Here is a 16,497-nt window from a genome sequence, read left to right as displayed (position 1 = left end):
CTTAAGAAGAAAGAAAGGAGAAAATAAAACGCTGCTCCTGTGGAAAAACAGGAAGAAAAAATAGATGGAAAGCTCGGGGGTTGGAAAGACTATATCGAGATTCACACTGAAGAGAGGTTTGTAAATATTTAGCGTAACAGTTGTATTTTAAATTGTTTTGGAAATCCTGCAGTCTGTGGTCTTCTGAGCATGAAATGGAGGCCGGGATGGTTTTACATACTGTATGTGTGTTGGTTTTTTTTTGTGTCTTTTTTTTTAGGTCAGGCTGGACTGTAATACAAAGTCTGTTATTCACTTGTAGACTCAAAGTGGAAATCCAGTGTATTAATGGGTTAAATTGTAGGAACAGTGTGCTACCAAACCCACTCACTTTGATTTTCGTTCACAAATTCATAGCTGAGCTTATGTCTTTCCATGACCAAAAGCTTGTTCTATATGGCCCTGGATGTTTTTCATTTTTTCTTTAGAGAAGGAGGGGGACGGGAAAAGCGACACGGTACCTGATCTTTTCATTTCCAGGTTTTAGCCACTTTTGTATGAGTTCCTCGATCCGATCAAATACTTAGCCGTGTGTCATTACCCCGGCACAGATAAACATTTCTTTCTACACATGTAGAAGGGAGAGCAGCAGCTGCACGGAATGCTAAAATCGTTCTTTTTGTAGTGTATTCGTCCCATCTCATACATATTTTCATCAGCCAGCCAGTTGCCAGAGGACTTCTGCTGTGAGTCAGAGTTATTTGTTTCCATCACCTCCTACTTGGTAATCATTATTATTATTTTTTTTTATTATTATTATTATTATTATTATTTATTATATGTTCAATATTAGTCTGAACAGTTAGACACAAATGCTTTGACCTGTCCAAGCTGCCGACTAAATTAATAACCCTTGGCTTCTACCAAAGTGGACCACAAGTCATTCTCACTAGAGAAAATGTGGCTGTCCATCTGCAGCCTCAGCTTGCAGGTTCTCGTGTGAGTTGGTGGGAGGTGAAAACTGGGCTGAGATTAAGCGATCAGCATGGTGGTCTACTGATATTTGTGTGTGTAACCTTAATTCTTACTGCGCCGTGGAGGTGGAAGGAGACAGCCTGTTTAAAGAAGCGAGATTGGTGCAGAAGAAATTAAGAGACCTCCACGTCCCCCAAGCAACAGACCAGTGTTGCTGGCTTAGGGCGGACAAGTGTTAGGAGACAAATGAGTGACTTGTCTGTGGCTGGAATTAATTTACTAAGGACTCCCAGCCACCAACACATTAGGTTGTTGGCTGGTAGCCACTGGTAGAAATTTTCTACTAGTGGCTCATTGGGATGATTTATTAAGGTTTCTTCAATATATCCATTTGTATATCCATCCATCCATCCATCCATGCATCCATCTATCCCCCTGTCCCTCCACCAACTGGCAGCCTATCCATTTAAGAGAGCCAGTAAGCAGGCTCTGCAGCTTTTCTTTCCAACAATCCGACAGTCAGGATTTACAAAATAAACAATTTGTTGCTCTGAGTGCCTGTGGATCTGCAGTCTTTTCAGAGGCGCAATAAAAAATAATTGGTAAATAGGGAATTGCCTTCAGAATGTTGATACTGTAAAGTTTGACTTGAGTACAGCGACTGGGTCAGAATATCTGGAGGACTGCTGTTGGCTTCCTATCCGAGTGACAACTATCAGCCAGCATATGAACAACCATGAGTCATTAGTATGCTGGCCAACCACAACATAGCTTGAAATTAAATTTGAAAATGCTTGATGGAAAAATGGAGCAGAAAAAGAATGGGTTAAATGCCTTTTGTTGTTTGAACTTTAATAATGGACTTTAAAATTGAAGTTTTGCACTGCTTCACAGAAAAAGGTAATAGGGGAGTGAAATTAAATGGGCAAATTGTGTTCTGTAGCTTTTGACTTTCAAAAAGGTTTCATTCTTCTTCTGGAATAGATACACGGCCTGTATGCTATGTGGCAGAACTCTGAGGTCAGCCAATTAGGTTTATTCCATTCAGTGATTACACTGAGCGAATGGGAGGAAATGGAAGCATTTTATTCAAACCAGATAGCCCCTGCCCTTTCCCTACCCTGCTGCAGGGCTACAAATAGCAGGCCTAAATGGGACGATATTATGGTATAAACTTGCTTTCATCAGTCCAGTTTAATTGGCCCAGTCATTATGTGTATGGGAATCTACGATTGGGAGTGATGCATCTGTAACCAAATCCTTCCAATTACATTCAATGTATTCAACGATTAGAGCGACAAGTTGGAGAGGGACGTGCTGGCAGGAAGGGTACTTGTACTGGCACTGCCTCATTTTGCACAAGACAAATATTCAAACAAGGTCCGGCCCAGCGATATCTATCTGGACCCCAAGTTGGCTACGGGGAAATCACCGGCTCCTGCTCCATTTCAAGCCCTCTCTGACAATACCACTATCTTTCTGCTCCAGCAAATCTGTTCCTTTCAATTATTGTTGGAGGCTAATGCACCCTGCCACACAGAGAATAGTCCACTCTTAAATGGCTCACTATAAATAGCGCTCTGTTGAGCCGATCCAAGAATTCATAACTCTCTTTTAGATAGATCGGCTTTTAACTGACTTGATTGGTGTGAAAGCTGGTAAAAAGCACTGCATGCACACAACACAATATCAATTGACACGCACGCACGCATGCACGTACATGCACACAGTGGAGTCATATTTAGCACACAGCTCCTTGGGGCTTAGTGAGTTAAGCGGATGCGCGGAAACGATGCCGATATGTAACAATTAAATATTAATGTCCAATTGACTCGATATCACAGGCATTGATTCCACACTCTCTTTTAGAAAAAAAACAAAACAAAACAAAAGAGTATAACTGTTGAACATGAACGATAAAGTGGAGAAAAAAAGTCTCTTGGATGTGCTGAGGGATGTGCTGAAGTCTTGGCTTGTAACAAACAGAGATAACAATAATTAGCATATGACGGTGACTTCAAGAATACCCATTTTAAATATTGCTTGATAAATTAGGTTTATATGATAATGATCAATATGGATTTTACCTGTACTTTTTCAGCCATATTCCAAAGGCCTATGTGGCCTCATATATTCCATGACCTGCCCTCACCCCCAAAGGAGGATGTGGTGTTGCTTTGTTCTACAGAAAATGGAATGCAAAAAAAGATGAATGCTGGAGCGTATGGCATTTGGCACAAAATGGCAAAGACGTTATTGTTCTGAGCATGACAGCCAATAATCGAAAGCTCTGCTTTGGGAAAGTGAGCTATCATGGCGCCGGGGACCAGACAGCGTCGCACCATAAATATCAATAAAAGAGAGAGAGCCAGATATCCTCGGGGGGAGGGAGCGCGCGCTGAGGTGCTGTGCAAATTAGAAATGTCACCCGAATGGAGAACAGGTATACAATATGGCTCCCTATTCATCGCCCAACGAAAACAGCTTTTAGCTTCAGGGGGAAAACGTGTGGAATGATAACAACGCAGCGAACTTTGCCACCTGTCAGGTGTAACGAGAGAGGCTCGGTTACCATCAAACAAGAGCTCAGACGAGAACAGGGCTGATGAAACTATGATGGAGCGTTCATAGACTGTCATTGACTAAAAAAAGAAAACGGTTTCTAGATAAGGAACAAGGCATCCATTTTTCTTAAAAAAGAGACATTGCCTGCAGATTAATGGACATGGCTAATTAGCTTGTTAGCTACAGAGGTCATTTTACTCCACAGAACATAGATTTTGGTACCAACGTTCTAAAACATAAAGTGTCGACTTGTTGCCAAGGTGATTTACTTTTTGTCGTGCCTTGAAAATGCTGTTGTTATTCTAAACACACAAGACAACACCAAACTGGTTCAGCCACGCTGATTCCAAACAAGGTTATGGAATAATGACTGTGTTCATGTCAACAACTAGCAACTATTTTAACTCACTTCCCTTGACAAGGTCAGCTGTTTCAGACAGCTGTGGACATGTAATTATAGAGGGGTGGTATTGTCAATGGGGGAGGGGCCCCACTTAAAATGTATTGTGTGTGTGACATATTGCAGCGAGCTAGGGATGCTTCAAGCAAGCAAAAGGCAGGAGATTTGAATTCTCAAGGAAGCGTGATTTTATCACATCCCAGTGCTCAGCATTAACAACTGTTATTGTATAACTAACACTGCTTTTATGGTAGGCAGGTCACTAACGGCACACACACTCTCACTCCTGGTGCAACACATATAAAAGTAATAACAATCTATCATAACACATGTACCATGGCTAACTATCACTACAACGACATAACAATTGACATTACTGTAACTATTATCACATTAAACAATCCCCTTCCCCGACAACAACCCCAAAACACACATAAAACAAATCATGCTGGGAAATCTCCGCCCACCTCTTCCCCAACACGCTACATTGCCCCAACCTGGCTGGTTAGCTGTCCCCAACAAACCATGAGTCCACCACAAAATCTCTGAGGTGTTGGGGAAGTTTACGCTGTCGCTAGGCCCGCCCAGAGGGCCCCTCGGCTGCTTCCCGTGACAAGGCACAGACTGGAGGCTGCCCCTCTGCCCTTGACTCACCCTCAGACGGAGCCAAGGGTCGGTAGGGAGCAAGCCGATCACGATGAATAACCACCACGCGGTTCCTTTTGATCAGCCGCACCCTGTACACCACATCCGACAGTCTCTCAAGGATCATACAGGGTCCCACCCAGTGGCTCATCAGCTTCAGGGAGAGGCCTTTCCTCCTCTCTGGGCTGTAGACCGACACCCTTTGGCGTGCTGGTCGTAAGCCCTTTTCTGACAGAACCCAGCGTCGGCAAGAGACTGCCTGGTTAGTTCATGCACCGCCCGGAGCCGCTCCCGAAGGTGGTGAAAATAGTCCATGCCCGGCTCCCCGGCCACCTCTGGTTCGGGGGGAGGGCCAAACACCAAGTCCACAGGGGTGCGGAGCTCGCGTCCAAACATGAGGGCTGCCGGAGTGCACTTAGTGGATTCTTGCACCGCTGTCCGATGCGCCCAAAGGACCAAGGGCAAGTGATGATCCCAATCTCGCTGCCGGTGGCTTGTCAGAATAGCGAGTTGGGTCGCCATGGTGCGGTTGAAACGTTAGTCGGTTGAAACATAGTCCGGGTCTTTTTAACGCCCAGCCGGTGACAGACCTCTGCAAACACCTGAGCCTCAAAGTTCCAACCCTGGTTTCTGTACAACCTCTGGCACCCTGAACCGACAGAACATCTCGTCCACCAAGCATGAGGCCGTGGTGGCGGCACTCTGGTCAGGAACAGCGTAGGCTCGGGCCATTTGGTAAAGTACTCCATGGCTACTAGGATATAGTGGTTGCCCCGTTCTGTGGCCTGAAAGGGGCCCAAGATGTCCACTGCCACCCGCTCCATGGGAGCCCCCATCTGGTACTGCTGCAGAGGGGGGTGAGAACGTTGAGTTGGCCCTTTCTGAGCAGTGCAGGTGTCACAGGTGGACGTGGAGCTCCAAATCTTGACGACACCCTGGCCAGTAGAAGCAGGACCGGAGGCGATGTAGTGTCTTGGTGACCCTGAAGTGACCAACCCCCGCGGAGCCATGGACGAGTTGGAGTTCCCTGGAACATAGTTGGTGGGGAACCACGAGTTGGAAGACGTGATACAGGAGCCGGTCACGGCTGATGAGGTTGGCCTACTGCGAGTAGGCCTTCGTCTCAGTGTCCAGTGCTGAGATCGCTGGCCAGGCTGGTCAGTGGCCTGCCCTCACCCACTCTTGAACCCGGGAGAGGACAGGGTCTTGGCTCTGCTCGTGTTGAGTTGGTCTGGGTCAACGTTCTCAATGCTGTGGTTGACGCTCGTGCTTGGGGGCTCTTGGGGACCATCGTCGTCCGCTCAGCGGCCTCGTAGAGCCGCCACCTTCAGCGTTGCTTCATCGCGTCACGCATTGACAGTGCTGGCACTCAGGGCCGTCGCGACAGCGTTGGCATAGAGACGGCCAGCCCAGTGGCGAATCTCAGAATTGTAGTCCTGGAGTGTCTCTAGCCACCGGGCCAGCTGTCCTTCTGGTTCTTTAAAGTTGAGGAGCCACGTGAGGGATGCGTGGTCGGTGCGCAGAAGGAACCTCTGCCTGTAGAGGTATGGACTGAAATAGTGGAGGCCCTAGATGACAGCCAGCAGGTCCCGACGGGTGACACAGTCATTTCTCTCAGGCCGGCTGAGGGAGTGGCTAAAGTAAGCGATTCTGTTCACCTTGTTCACCTTCCTGGGACAGAAATGCTCCGAGACCCATGTCGCTAGCGTCGGTGTCCACGATGAAAGGTCACCGCAGGTCTGGATAGGCCAGCACAGGGGCCTCAATGAGTGCTGCAGCTTTGTGAAGGCACAGGAACAGTCCTTCCCCCACTGGAACACCTGGCCCTTCTGTGTCAGCTAGTGTAGAGGGCTGGCAATGGTGGCAAGTCTTTCACGAACCGTCGGTAGAAGGATGCCAACCCCAGGAAGCGTCGCACCTCTTTCACGTTGCGAGGAACAGGCCAGTCTTTAACCGCTACCATGGCTTGGTCGGTCGAAACCCCAGCTGCACTGACGACTTGGCCCAGGAACGTCTCCCGTCGAAACAGCTGGCACTTCTTTGGATGAAGTCGGTGCCCGGCCTGGCGGATGGCTTGGAAGACGTTCCTCAGATTGGTCAGCGCACTCTTGAAGTCTGCAGCATGGGATTACCTTGAACTGCCACAGTCCCTGGCCGATGAAAAAGGTGGTCAGTAGCCGCTGCACAAGTCGAGGGAGCTGAACCAGCGGGAACCAGCGATGCAATCAAGGGCTTTGTCAACTCGAGGTAGGGGGTAAGAGTCTTTGCAAGTGACCTCGTTGAGCAGCCAGTAGTCAACACAGAACCGCCATGTGCCATCCTTCCAGGACCACCGGTGCCGCCCAGGGGCTCGCAGAGGGTTCAATGATGCCGGCTTCCACCATCTCTTTGATCTTCTGCTCCGCTGCAGCCCGCTTGGCAAATGGCAAGCGACGAGGGCGGAGGCGGATGGAGCGGGCGTTGCCGGTCTCAATGTTATGATGTACCAAGTTGGTGTGCGTGCAGTCCTCGTCTCTGGCTCTTTCAGCTGACCTCTCTGGCCTGCAACCAGTCCTTCGCAACTTCTGTGGTACAGATCGTCGATGGCTTGCCGGGTCTCGATCGATGATCGACAATCGGCCCTTTCCATTGAGGGCACTGCAACAGGTCTGCTGGGCGTGTTTTGCTCCACCTCTGGCAGCGACGCGATGGGCTTCCCGGTGGGTGGCGGCTGCCTGGGTGGCGCCAATGGTGTGGAGCGCTATGGCTTCAGTACCCAAGTAGAGTGTGGCTCTGGCCACATCCACCACAGTCCCCCACTTGATCAGCAAGTCCAGCCCGATAATGCAGGCGTCTTGTATGTTGGCCAACCAGAACTCGTGGTCGACATCACGGTTATCAACAGTCACTTGAAGGGCTCTCTTCCCCTGCATTCTGGTGCGGTGTCCAGTGGCTGTCCTGATGCGGCGCTTGGTGAGCTCCCAGCCTCGCGGTCTCGGGTTGGTTGTGCCTGGCAGTGTCCCGGGCAGACGATGGAAATGGTGGACCCAGTGTCCACCCGGGCTCTGCATAGCGTACCATTCAGGTTACAGTCCAGGTACAGCCCCTGAGCCCGACCCAGACGTCCGAGCCTCAGGCGCGCTCTAGTAGAGGAGGAGCTTCGTGCAGGTGGCAGTTCCTCCACTGTGCCACCCATTCTAATTTAACGCTGGCTGGTGCTGGGCTCTTCGGCACTGGTGCGGGCAATAGCGTTCCATGTGGCCCGGCTCTCCGCATCGGTAGCAGCCCCCCCATTGGCCGCCTGGCAGTCCTCTCGTTTCCCCGCCAAAGTCATTGTTGCAGGGGTGCACTGTTGACCGCGCAGACTGCTTCGTCATCGTCGCTCTCCACACTTTCTGCTTGGCGCACTTGATGCTTCGTGCTGGGGAAACGATCACTTGGAACCAGCACGTGTTCAACCCATTCCGCTTCCGCGAGAGCCTCGACCAATTATCTCAGGGCATGCCGGCTCTGAGCCGCTCTGGGTGGAGCCCCCGAACGAAAGCTTGAAGTGTGAGCTATTCCTGCGCCGCGCCGTCAAACGTTGGGTAGCCTTGTCGTTGACCAGCTTGTACCGTGCATTGCTGGCGTAAATGCGACAGCCAAACCGATGCTGTAGTGCTCCCTCGGCGGTCCGCCAGTTGAGTTGTTCTTGTGGCTGGAGGTCGGTGAGGATCTTCAGGGCTTTTCCTTCCAGGGCGAGGGCGACTTGGACGGCGGTTTCTTCTGAAGTCTAATTATTGAACTGTGCCACCAGCTGCACTTGGATGAGGTAGGTCTCGTGCGACGTCTCTCCGTCGTAGTGAGGTAGCTTAATGGCTCCCTGTCTGGTGCTCTCCCGTGGCGCTCATGGAGCTGGCGATGAAGCGTCGACAGGGTCGTTGTTGGCGGCCGCTAGATGAGCGGGGAACGAACTGGCCAGACCCAGTGGCAGGTTAGTGGCATTGCTAAACACACATAAAACAAATCATGCTGGGAAATCTCTGCACACCTCTCTTCCCCAACACGCTACAATATTGTTGCTTTCCGCTCCAAGCTTCGAATAAACACAAGGGTGATAATGCTTTAGTCCAGTGCATTTATTGTATGCCAGCATATCCTACGGTTGGCCGTAACCACGCCGAAGAACAGACCCGCTCGCCCATCAACCTGACACTCATTCCTCACTTCCGGTCTACCTCTCTCCCCACTTCCTGGACCTTCCCCCTTGAGCATCTACATGGCAACAATAAACACATCAACAACACAGTTTGAACATTTCAAACAGGGCTGCTACAATATAATTCAGGGCTTTGCAAATTACATACTGTATGTAATTTCTGAAAATGCAGGTATATTCCCCAACCAAATGAACCCCTAGTAACACATGCATGTCGTTTTTTCACCCATACCTTCTTTTCCTTTTTAGGTTAATATCTAACTACCTTACCAATAAGGCCATTGCATCAAGATGCATAACAAAATGGCACAGAATTGTAGTTTTTGTAGTTTTTATGGTTAGCATTTCAAACTAGCATTTTAATTCACAGTTCCCCTCCTTTTGTGTTTCCTGTCTCACCCTGTTTGTCTCTGTATGTGTGTGTTGGTGTGACCGTCTCCACTCTCCTGGTTCCACACGCAGGCAATCTACACTTCATCATCACTTAAGGATAATAACCCTGGACTACACCAACTCATCAGCAGATTGTTGTTTTACCTCTGTGGTACTGCACTAGCCTACTAGCCAAACCTAGATCGAAGTTTTCCTAGTGTTCTGTCTGTGCTCCGCTAGCCTGCATCTCTATGCCTCCAGGATCTCCCTTCCTGCCTGCTGCCCTGCCTGCCTGTCAGTCGCCGCTTAACCACAATGTTACCTACCAGCTCCACACGTCTGTCCGCCATCTTTATGTCTGCTACACCTGGGTCCCTTTTCCCTTACTCCACCTCCACACCACCATCAAATCGAAAAAAATAAACTTAACCCTTTTACGTACTCTGAGTCTATGTCCTGCATTTGGATCCCTCCTGTGTTCATAACAACGTCTGTGATTGGTGGAGATCGCTGTTACCATGGAAATGTTTACCATACTGTCTGATGGGTACTTTTTCAGTCAGGCGTGCAAAAGCTTACATTTATCTACAGTTCAATTATATCTATGAATGAAGTTCATACCATATATCCCTATTCTCGCCAAACCTTGAATTTAATAGACCAGAGAAAAAGCGAAACCGGTATCCTGCTAAACAATTTTCAGAACAAAATTTAAAACTCTGATTTTTACATTTTAATTCATCCATGCCCCCCCACCTCCTCGCGGTGGCGTTTTTTTGTCAGGTAACTTTTAGCCTTTGTGTTTGTATCCACAAACCCCTCATTGCCAATGCCCACCCCCCTCCCCAAATGAATTCTGGGTAGCACAAAAAATTCTCCCCAATGAAATGAATTGGTTCGAATTTTGTTATTTAAGCATGAAAAAAGTCTTGATCGCTGGAGTTGCTGGAGTACATGTACAAATAAAAGTGTTAGATGTACTTCAATTGTGCAAATGGACAAAAATAGGAAAGAAAAGCAAGGAGCATATCCTAGGGTGTGAAAAGTTCAACAGTAAAAAACTAGATAAAAAGACTGGAGAAGTGAGAAATACATGGAAGATCTACAACAGTTTCATATCTGAAAGTATCTAGAAATAAGGAATCTATTAAGTCTATTGGAGGAGAATTCATTCATTCAAGTCAATTTGATCCATGGCATACTTATTGAGATATTCCTTCTCAAGACTTCCCCGTTCATCTGATGGTTAGAGCTGCACCTGGGCCCGGCGGGCTTCAAGCAGCACTTCAACTCAGAAGCCTGATCAGTTAGCTGAGATCCTACCTCAGGGATGCCCGATGAAGACATGTTATGATCTGCACCTGGAAGAACAAATGCTACAGTATTTATCAATATAGGGTACTTGAAAAATACTTGTTTCTTTGGAAAAGCATTACATTAAATTCAAATTCTTTGTGTGGAGTGTCCCTCGGTCAATGGATCATTGTTGAAACGTTGAATCCAGAAAACCAAGTCACAGACCAAGCAGAGTTGGAAATATTGATGTATGACTCGCAAACGATTCAAGTGAGCAAATCTTTGAAATTAATTGGGAGTTGTAAGTTACTCCAGGAAAAGGGTTGTATGTTTGCGACTCACAACAGCACACACACACACACAGGCTAAACGGAGCGTCGACTCTTGACACAAAAGAACCTCAAGCCCTGATTTCATGAGTCACTCATGCCCATCAAATCCCAGATCACGCCCTACTGGTGAACAGAAAATTATTGCATATATTATTTGGCATAATATATGTTATGCCACAACTCAAAACTGAACCAACTCTTCTTCAACTCTTAGATCAGAACTCAGGCTGCCAATGATTACATTTACATTACATTTAATCATTTAGCAGATGCTTTTATCCAAAGCGACTTACAAGGGAGAATAACATTCAAGCTACATTGCAGCAGAAACATTAGTGTAACAATAAATGAATACTGCTAAGTAGTGCTAAGTAATTGTAAGTTAGGAGAGGAGATGCTCTCTGAAGAGCTGGGTCTTCAAGTGCTTCTTAAAGACAGAGAGGGAGGCCCCTGCTCTGGTGGTTTTTGGCAGCTCGTTCCACCGACGTGGAACTATAAATGAGAAAAGCGGGATTGCCGTGGTTGTGCAGCCGGCAGAGCCAGGCGACGCTCATTTGAAGAATGCAGCATCCGGGGGGTAAAATATGCTCTTACAAGAGCATTTACTGTAAGTAAGTGGGAGCATTCCCAACAATTACTCTGTAGGCAAGAATCAGAGACTTGAACTTGATGCAAGCGACTACAGGTAACCAGTGGAGCTCGATAAGCAGTGGAGTAACGTGTGCCCTCTTTGGCTGGTTGAGCACCAGTCGCACCGCCGCATTCTGTATCATCTGCAGTGGCTTCACCGCACAAGCCGGCAAGCCTGTTAAGAGAGCATTGCAGTAGTCGAGGCGGGAAATCACTAAGGTTTGTACCAGCAGTTGAGTGGCATATCGGGTCAGGTACGGCCTGACTTTTCGGATGTTGAATAGTGCGAAGCGGCACGACCGAGAGACGGAGCAACATGGTCCGAGAATGTCAGTTGGTCATCGATGTTGACACCTAGATTCCTTGCAGCCTTGGTAGGAGCAAGAGATGAAGAGTCAATTTTGATATCAATGTTGTGATAAATACCCTGACCCTGACACAAACGGAGTACATACAGGTACAGATATTGATAAAAGACCAAAGTGAAAAGTGAAAATCTCCTTTGTGGCATCAGCTCTAAGAGTCTCACAGATGCTGAGACGGAGTTCCCTGAGTTTGAAGGCTTTCAAGTATCAATTTAGTTTTTGATGCATTCGTAAAAAAAAAAAAAAAAAAAACAACTAAAGCAAATCCCAGTATACCTTTGTATATAAATGTCAAATGTTTCAAACTCTTGTGACCAGATTTGATTCCCCACAAACTCAAACCAAAATGAGTCAGTGACCTACTATGTGCTGCGTACAAAATGGCAAAATACGTGCTCCGTGCTACATGTTCGTACTGTGGACCAGCGTACTTTAGTATGTGAGAAAAAACAACTAGCTCACCATAGAGACGCTCCACTCTGTTAGCATGTTGTCATGACGCAGGAAAACTTTTGTGTGTCTTGTCCTCATAATGCATTGTAGGATACGTTTGCCGACTTAGTGTGCAGTGTTTGCAAGCTACGATATATCATCCTGGTACATTTCGCAAACTATTTGAGCATGCTACGGTTTCGGATGTGCAAAACACTAGTTTGCTGACGCAAACAAAAGAATGTTTATTACTTAAAGTGCATCCAGCTCTAAAGCTGTCTCCCACACAAGAAGACTTTTCAAAAGAAACCCTGCTTCAGAGCTTTGTGAAGACAACATTTACTTTGGGAAATTGCTCTTTTTAAAATGTTTAATTTGCATGCAGTTGCAACACTATTTTTGTAATTTCCATTTGATCCAGATATTACACCAACTTCTGATCTCCTCTTGCACACATGGTAAAGTTGCTAATAGAGCTGGAGATATCTCCACTCTGCTGTTATGTTGAAAGATGTTTAATATGAATAAACTACCTGTACACGTTCGTAGCTGTGGGATACATAAAAAAACAAATTAAAAAAAAGAGGGCCAGTGAAATTTCCTCTCCACGCAACATGATATATTTAAAGTTTTTGAGATTATTTCTGTGCGCCCCAGGGGTTTGGCAAAGCAATTCTGTTACTTCTCACCTTGGGGCCATACATTATACATGTTTTCAGTTCCATGTTATTAACATTACTGGGTGATGAACTGAAAATTGGAGAAGAAAAAAACAAACACAGCAATAATGGGCACTTCCCTGATGTGTATTATTCCATGATACTGTATGTCTTCCGTGGTTTTGATTTATGCAAACACTGTTAAACTCATCTGAGCGACATCAGGGTTACTTTTTTGTGGGAGGTAGGGTACTATTATATTTAATGTTATTTAATGTTAAATTTATATTTTTCAGAAGTTACAAATCTGTTTTTCCCCATTTTGCAGTCATTGTGGCCTGTGCATGATTTAGAATTCAAGAGATATTAATTTGTCGCATGCAATCATACAAGTACGTGAAATGAAAGGCAAACACTAATCTTATTAATTGAAGAAAGCCATTGAAAATAGAAAACAGTAGTAACAGAACAAATTAAATACATTCAGTATATATATATATATATATATATATATATATATATATATATATATATAGTAAAAATCTGAAGTAGAAATCAGAGAAATAAATTAAAATCAAATATACACCGATCAGCCACAACATCAAAACAACTGACAAGTGAAGTGAATAACATTGCTCATCTTGTTCCAGTGGTACCTGTCAAGAGGTGGGATATATTAGGCAGCAAGTGAACAGCCAATTCTTAAAGTTGATGGGTTGGAAGCAGGAAAATTGGGCAAGGGCCAAATTGTGATGGCTAGACCACTGGATGAGAGCATCTCGAAAACCCAGGTCTTATAGCAGGATAATGCGCCCTGCCACACTGCTAAAGTTGTTCAGGAATGGTTTGAGGACCATGACAAAGCATTGGGCTCACTGACTCAGACCAGAGGTGAACCCAAGAGCACAACGCAGGAGAGCAGGTTAAGTTTCACAAAGCAGGGGTTTATTAGAACAAACAGACCAGGGTCATGAAAGTCAGGATATCCCTCAGGGAAGCAGCAGACAGAGAATCCGAATCTGTAAGACAGGCAGAGGATCAAAAACCGGGGAATCTACAAGGTATTAGCGAGATCACTGGACGGCACACTGGAAAGCACAGCCTAAGCAAAGAGACAATCTGGCACAGAACTGATTAACTAGACCAGTATAAGTACAGAGTGCCTGATGAGCAAATGAGCTGCAGGTGAGGAGAAGAGTGGAGAACTTCTGTGGTGTTGTAGCAAAGGGGAGTCGCTCGATCTGAAATGACAGGAGAGTTACTGACAAGACCAGACTAAAGAATGCTGAGCTCAGTGAAGCTTCATGACAGAACCCCCCCCTCTAGGGACGTCTCCTGACATCCCACTGTGCTGGTCCGGGTGGTCCCGGTGGAAGTCCTGGATGACGGACGGGTCCAGGATGGCCCGAGAAGGGACCCATGACCTCTCCTCAGGTCTGTATGTCGCGAAGTCATAAGGACAACCCAGTTGATGCAGGAAATCTCAGGACACACCACAACACAGAGGCAGCGAGCGTCAATTAAGAAGTTATTTTATTACAATTCATCCATTAAAATAACTCCACCAATTGCACTGGATAAGGGGGCCTAAAGCCGATGACAACCACACAGCAGTCTAGGTCTAAATTACCGCGAGTATATGCACAGGGCTTACGAGACGACAACTGTATAAAAATGCATTCACGGCAACTGTATAAAAATGCATTCACGGCAAGCTGTATAAAAATGCATTCACGGCAAACTGTATAAAAATGTGACTGAACTACCACAAATCTCTCAAACCAGCACACCAGGCGGGGCGTTAGCATGGGAGTGGCCCGGAGTCCCACGTAGGGCTGACGTCACTCTGGGGATTCCAGGAGGGGATCGATCGCTGTAGCTGACAGAACAAACAGACACAGTATGAGCCTTCCCGTTTCATTGATGGGGCGGCCCACTCACACAAAAGCACTACTGGATTCCAGAAGTCACCGTTCCTTTAGGAAGTGTTTGAGATCGCAGAACATATGTCTTTCGTCGACTCGTCTTCTCCGTCAACGCGCTGCAGAGAACCGGGCCGGAACAGTCCGACGTCGCGTCCGTGTCAGCACCGAGTAGCCGATCCCAGCGGCTCGCAGGGAACTCGTCCTCCCCTGGCGGCTCGCGGTGAGCTCGTCCTCCTCTGGCGGCTCGCGGTGAACTCCCGCTTGAGTTCCAATCAGCATCTTTTATTTACCGTCTGTTTATGAAGTAACCAATCGGTTGTGCGTCCGCTGTCCTTGCCCATTGGCAACAGCTGTGTCTTGTTGTCATCAGCTGGGTCGTGCTGATTAGCGCCTAACCATATGAAAAACTACCCACCAGCAAAAACATTGATCCCACTGTCCCAAATAGTCCATGAAGCACACCCTCATATTACAGGTCAACATGCATAAATAAGCATACTATTTTTAATAGTCAACCAATAAAATTACAGAGGGCCCACACAACATAATTCCCCCCGACTTAAATGGTGGTCGTCCCGACCCAACCGCTACTCACTCATATCTTTGGGGAGGTACCCCGTGATTGGACCGTTGCGAGCGCCTGACCAGAGGCACAACTTCCCCCAGTATCTCATCTCGTTGGAGATTTCCTTGAGTCTCGGGGGCCGGAATCTGTCTGTCTCGGTCTGGGGCTAGAGGAGGCTCTGGACATGGTGAAGGGGGCAGCACTCCCATCCCTGGCCATCGGGGTGGCGGGTCTGTTCCCTCCCTTGGTGGTCCAGCTGCGAGTCTCAACGGGGGCGGAGGAGGACCCTGGAGACCAGTCGGGCAGGGACGCAGATTGTTCCGGTTCATGGTGCGGACAGGCCCTTCCTTCCCCTCAGGCCGGATGCGATAGACTGGCTGCTCAGGACGCAACTGAGAAAGAACCACAAAAGGAGAGGGTACCCACCTAGGCTCCAGCTTGCCCCTAGCCCGACGGCGGAAATTTCGGACTAGGACCCGGTCCCCTGGCAGTAATTCAGTGGCCCGGGCCCTCCGGTTGTAGCGTGCATGGACCCAGGCCTGCCTCTGATGGGTGCGTGCTTGCACCCGATGATAGGCGGCAGTCAAGGCTCGGTGGTGATGTGCGACCCATCCATCTAGGGTGGTGCGCTGCTGGGGAGGCCGAACATCCACACACAGATCCACAGGGAGCCTGGCGTGCCTACCAAACACCACGAAATGGGGAGTTAGCCCAGTGGCACTATGAATGGTGCTATTATATACCTGTACCAGCGCAGGCATCTTGGCTGACCACTGGGACTGCTCCTCCATATGCAAGGAACTCAGCAGGGACAGCAAAGTCTGGTTGAACCGCTCGACAGCCCCATTACCCTGTGGATGGTATGCGGTGGTCCGACTCTTCACACACCCATACAGGGCACAGAGCTGCTGCATCAGTTCTGACTCGAATGCTCCCCCTCTGTCTGACAAAATCCGCTCCGGGCAGCCGAACGTCTGGATGAATGCGCCCCACAGGGCCTTCACGGTAGTGCCAGCGGATTGGTCTCGGGTGGGTACCGCTACCGCATAACGGGAGAAAAGGTCAGTAATAACCAGGATGTAGGGGTACATGTCGCCTGGTCTGCCTAATGACAAATAGTCCAACCCCACAACTTCAAACGGGTAAGTGGTTTGTATGGATTGAAGGGGAGCTCTCACCT

Source organism: Zeus faber (assembly GCF_960531495.2).
Source record: "Zeus faber genome assembly, chromosome: 14".
Taxonomy (NCBI): domain Eukaryota; kingdom Metazoa; phylum Chordata; class Actinopteri; order Zeiformes; family Zeidae; genus Zeus; species Zeus faber.
The sequence above is the reverse complement of the archived record's forward strand: the minus strand, read 5'-3'. Positions refer to the sequence as shown.